The sequence below is a fragment of the Sus scrofa genome, chromosome 13, assembly GCF_000003025.6.
Source record: "Sus scrofa isolate TJ Tabasco breed Duroc chromosome 13, Sscrofa11.1, whole genome shotgun sequence".
NCBI lineage: Eukaryota > Metazoa > Chordata > Mammalia > Artiodactyla > Suidae > Sus > Sus scrofa.
Window position 1 is genome coordinate 109,485,071 of NC_010455.5, and position 6,000 is coordinate 109,491,070.

At 34.1% G+C, this 6,000-nt stretch overlaps 1 long non-coding RNA gene across 2 annotated transcripts in view; it reads right to left on the reverse strand.

Annotated features, from left to right (window-relative positions):
- The window catches only part of LOC106505741, a 153,652-nt gene extending 147,906 nt beyond the window's left edge, over positions 1–5,746 (reverse strand). For both annotated transcript variants that reach the window (XR_002337750.1, XR_002337751.1), the window contains exon 1: positions 3,850–5,746. This is a non-coding gene — a long non-coding RNA (uncharacterized LOC106505741). The remainder of the gene's footprint in view (positions 1–3,849) is intronic.

Sequence of the window (6,000 nt, forward strand, 5' to 3'; positions counted from 1 at the left end):
CATTTAAAATCATTTTTTAAAAAATTCAAATGCAGCCGACTACCATAAGTGTTCTACAGTGTGGAATAAATTAAAGACCAAATATAGACATCAATCAGAGACTTGGTATGAGAAACCAAGGATTACTCTAAGTGCATGAGTAAGGACAAACAATTCTCAACAGTGGTTGTAGGAGAAAACCAGGAGAGAAAGAACAAAGATTTTTTCAAGACAGTCTTCAAAAACAACCCCAAGGACTTCATGGGGTTTTATAAGGATGGTTACTGACCTATTCCACATTCTAGGATTCAAAAACAGAGCCATAGATGTAATCTTGTGTCCCTCTAGGTTAGACAAATAAGTGTCTTTTCTAAGAATTTTGTAAATGTTTAATTAAGAAGAGCCAAATAAAAAATGATTTGTGATAAAGCTAATGAACATTTCAACAAAGCCCAAAAGCAAAACAAAAATAATACCATATAAATGGTATAATTAAAACTGTATTACCCCAAACTGTTTTCTCTAGGATGCAGAAATAACTGTGAATCAGCAATGATTAGATGAAAAAGAGAAATGATTAGAGGAATTACTAGGGAGCCACGGTCCCATCTAGAGTCTTATATTCTCAAAGCCTCGTTCAGAATCATCCAGGGCTACAGCTCTGTGCCTCTCGCTGGACTATATCACATGCCAGACCCAGTCCTCATGCTAACATTTTATTTCTCTATATTGTGCTGGAATTCTTAGTCTTTCTGTCTCCAATTGTTCAAGTCTCAGACTTCAAGAAACAAAGTCTTCTTTAATTATATTGCTAGTTGCCAGCTATTTCAGTCGCTAATTGCTGTATCACAGACCTTTGAAGATATGGCTCTGTTCAAATGCCATATAAATGTCCACTGTTGTTCCTGTTATAAAACACCTCCTTCACTCTCAGACAATGAATGCACATGGGGCTGAGATTCCTGGACCTGCCAGGCAGTGCAGTATTTTCCTTTATAATGAAGATACAGGCCGTCACTCATCCTTACAGGCTGCTTTGTCTTCACCCAACACCAGTAGCACTTAGGCCCCTGCCCTATTTTACACAAGAAACACAGTCGTTCCTAGAACTTTGAGATTTTTTTAAAAGATAAACTTTACTACAGATTTCAAGTGGGAAACAGAAAAAAGTCTTATATCATACACTCTCAGCAAACTGCTGCAAACATCCAAATCAGTGCTGCCTCTCCTCCCTCACTCTCCAGCTTTGCTACCAGTTGGGGCTTTCCTTGTCACCCTTCATCCTTTGACTTCATTGAAAATCTACTGATTTTCTTCTCAGCTTCTATGTCCATCTTAGATAATTTCAATTCCCTTTAAGATTATTCCATTAGAACCATTTAACAAACTTTATTATTATTATAAAACAACTAGCCTCATCCTAGTATGTATTGATATATTAAAGGCACGATACATAAGAGGATTGCATACCTTTCTGTAGGCATTTTTTAATACATATATACACCCAGAATTATGTTTCAGAGCAGTCTTAGTATTTTTATAATGTGTTTACTATGTCTTTTCCGGCTAGGGCTTTTTATATTGAATCAATTTCTTCTGATAACTTTGAAAATAGACTTTTGCCAATCACGCTTCCTAGTGTTCTCTTTTTCATATATACGTTTTGCTTCTATCTTCCAACTTTCTAAACTCAACTTAAAATTTTATCACATACCCTCATGTTTTCAGCAAGTTGGTGGTGGTCTGTGTCATTAATTAAGAAATAATGCTAGTCTTTTCAGTTGTGTATGTATAACATACATCATATCCAGTTCTTTTAATGGTCTTTAACACTAACTCTATCAAATATCAACTGAAAGCAGAGAAATTTAAGATGAATTAGAAAGCATTTCCTAAGTAGAAAAATAACATTCTGGAATGTAATGCCAAGGAAATTAGTTAGTGACCCTCCATAGGGCTTGTTTTATTTGAAGGAAAGGGAAAATGGCCGCCTCTCTTTGAGTCTGAGGTAATTCTGTTTTGGCTGGGGATGAGTAAATAATTTCTCCATTGCTTTTTCATTTTGAACTGTAGGTGCCCTATCCTCTACATTATGCTTTTGACCTTTTTTTGAAGTAGCAACAAACTGAGTCCCTCTTTCCAAAAGCAATGAGGTTTATTTCCAGTCTTATTACCTATGATAAACTCATTTTGGGTATTTTTTAAAATTTTTACATTACCTTCAGAAATAACTTTTTGCATACTTAATTGTTCTTAGTGAAAAAAAAAAAACTTACCACAGTTTCATAATCTCTTTTTTAAAGTCTCAGAAACAATTGTATTTTAAAATTCAGCACTTTTCTGATTTTGAAATGATAATATGGTACAAATGTCACATATTATGTAACACCCCCAGTGGAGTTGAGGCAGTATCCACAATCAAATACATTAATATTTCTGCAGTGATATATACAAATACTCCCAGTAAGTTAGGTAAAGGCTACAAATAGCCTCAGGTCAATCTAGATTACATTTTCCAAACAAGTTATGAAAACCTTTGGCCTTCAGAATGGGTTACAAGATAAAATACAGAATGTCCAACTGAATTTGAATTACAGATGAACAATAATTTTTTAATATATGTCCCAAATATTGCATGGAACATACTTGTGCTAGAGAAGTTATTCAGTGTTTATCTAGAATTCAAATTTAACTGAGTTTTCTGGGTTTTTATTTGCAAACTCTGGCTTTTTGGATTTCAGAATTACAAATGAGTGATTATGAACCTGTATAGAGAAATATCATAATTTAAATACTATTATAGCTACTCTTCTAGGGTTTGGTTTGGGCCTTTTCAAAGGGAGGCACAATAAACAAAGTTTTATTAAATATACTTTATATCAACAGAGTATATAAAATATATAGACCTGTGCAAAGGCACCTATATTCACAACTCAAGATAGTTCAAAGGTTAGAAGTAACATGGCTACTCTAAAAATCATTTTAACTTGCAGTTCCTTCCTTTCCACATTAAAGTTCCTCATCTAAGAAACATTCTTTTCATAAAATTTATAAAAGTCTCCTGTAACAAAGATATAGCTCCATCTAATGGAAAAAACATCCTATTACAGCTCTTCATGGAACTAGGAATATTTCCAAGAGTGTTAGTAAAACTATAAAATGTGTGTAGATCACACACACACACACACTCTTTTCTGGACCTCTTATTTTTTTGAAACCAGTTAGGATCCACAACCAGTTAGGACTAAACTATGCTTAGTCATAGTTTTTGCAAGATCTGCCCTTTTCCTTAGATTTGGACTAAATAAATGAAATTGGGATAGACTTCTCAAACCAAACCTTTAATTCTTCCTGGCTGGATTATATATATATATATATATATATATATATATATATATATATATATATATATACACATACATATAGGCTAAATTTCTAGCTTTGTTTCTCTCTCAACTCATATACACTAGATTTCCTAAAACATGGCCTTCATCATTTCATTCACCTGCCCTAAAACACACATCTCCTTTCATTTTGTTCCTTACTCTTAGCCCACCCTAACTATCTATGCTTTTCCCTCTCTGTTCCCCCTTCCCAGCCATTCATCCTAGGTCTGCAGCTACATTTCCTTCTGCTCATTCATACTTTAGCACCTGGAAGTAGTGGAATAAACAGAAGCCATGGAATCAGAATGTTCAGACTCAAGCTCAGCTACTTAATCATGGAGTCTCAATTACTTCATCTATTAAAATATAATTACTTCATTTATTAAAATAAAATAAAAATATATATAATCCAAAAATGACATAACTTTTTGCTTAAGTCATTTTGGTTTGGGTTTTCTGTCCTTTGCAACTTCATGAGTCTTACCTCTTAAAAAAGAGAAAGCAGCCAGGAGCTGGACTGACACTCAGGCAGATCAAGGTATTCTGTTAAACATAAAAAAATCACAAAACATTAACATTAGACAAAGTCACTCTGTGAATATGAGAGAGCAAGACAAAAATAAGGCAATTTAGTAATTACATCTGCACCAAGACAAACACAGCACTCTCCAAACCACAAAAATGATCAACTATTCCCATTTTCTGGCTAATATAAGGAACTGTTTTTGCTTTATTATTATAACCTTAGCCCCAATTAATTCTTCCTACCTCCTAGGTAAGGTTCATAAAGAAACCCAATCACAGAATTACTCCTACTTCCTGAGCAAATTGCTGCTACTTTAAATCCTCCCCAAATCACCTAACACAAGCTATAATCCTATAACTAGGCCTGCCCCATAAGGTTTATATGCATTTTTTTTTTTTTAACCAAACAACCACAAGGATAAGGTCAGAGAGAAAGGACCTGAAAATCCATTTCTTAAAATTTTTGACTTTATCTCATTAGTCTTCTTGTTAATAACTAAGGATAATTCAAAGTTTTCTTACTTTCATTTCTCTAAAATTTATGTACCTACCACACCATTTAGGGAAAACCGTTCACTCTGGATGTACTTCAGTTGACGTTTCTCAGTACTACTTTTATAAATGAACAAGCCACATCTTCCTTGTTTAAGGTACTTAAATAAGAACTGTTATAATCAAATGTCCATTTATTTTTGAAAATATCTCCCTCTTGAGGGCATTACTATTTATGCACCAATATACTATTAAACTCGATCCCTCTGATACATACTGGTGAGTGGAAATGGAAGTAAATTAATACAAACATTTTGAAGGACAATTTGGCAGTATCTATTAATGCTTCAAAACCCATGAATACTAAAACCATGGACACGCACACAAGCACTTAAATGTCCAGCACTCAGTGGCTAGTGTAAAGCATATAGTGAAATACATGTAACTATTAAAAGTTAGGGGAAAAAAGTTAGAAAATCTACAAATTTTGACATGGAATTGTCTCTAAGACATGCTTGTATATACACACTTGTACATGTATAAAAATAACTCTAGATGAATGCTGGTAATAGTTACTGCCCCTGAGAGAGGAAATAGATCAGGAGGAGGAAGACTAACTATTCGTTGTATACACTTTTCATATAAACTGACTTTTTAACCATCTATATGTATTATCTGTAAGTCAAAAGTCCAATAAATTCAATGTTTTGTAAAATTTTTGAAACAGAACTTCTGTACAAAAAGTGTACAAATCATAAACGTAAAGAATTTTTTTATAAAGTTAACAAAAACTCACATCAAGAAATAAAAGCACTAATGTTGTATATTTGAGAGAAAATTCCAGCCATTTAAAATTTTTACCTGTAAATTTTTCAGTATGTATCCCTTGAGAAAAGATTTCAACCTAAAGTGGAACTGGAGGATACAAAATGGAGAATCTCAAGTATGCGCACTCAGGAAAATAAAACTTAAGAACGGAAAGATTGATTTCCTGGAACTTATCTCCTGACCAATGAACATCCACCAAGAGTCCGTATTTTCAATGAATTCACTGTCCCAACACTGCCTTAACTCCCTCCTCTTTACATTTTTTGCCTATGAATATAGCCTACCCCAAACTCTCAAGGACTCACCTGTGGCTTGGTATGTCCCAGATTGCAATTCCTCTGCTATTTCCAAATAAACTCAATTTCCAATGATTTGAGCTTGCTTCAGTTTACCTCTGTACTTAGATTGACACTCTTAACATATACCATAATACCAGTAATAAAATAATAAAAAAATAACCATAATACCATTATCATACCCAATAAAATAACAATAATTATAATTTTTTTAAAAATTAGAATTTTAAATATTTAATCCTTTAATTTTGGGGGGGGGCGGGGGGTGGTCTTTTTAGGGCCGCCCCAGTGGCAACTGTTTGTTCCCAGACTAGGGGTCGAATTTGAGCTACAGCTGCTGGCCTACACCACAGCTCACAGCAATGCAGGATCCTTAACCCACTGAGCAAGGCCAGGGATCCAACATATGTCCTCATGGATGCTAGTCAGATTCGTTTCTGCTGAGCCACAACGGGAACTCCAATCCTTAAATTTTTTAACACCCAGTTCATGTT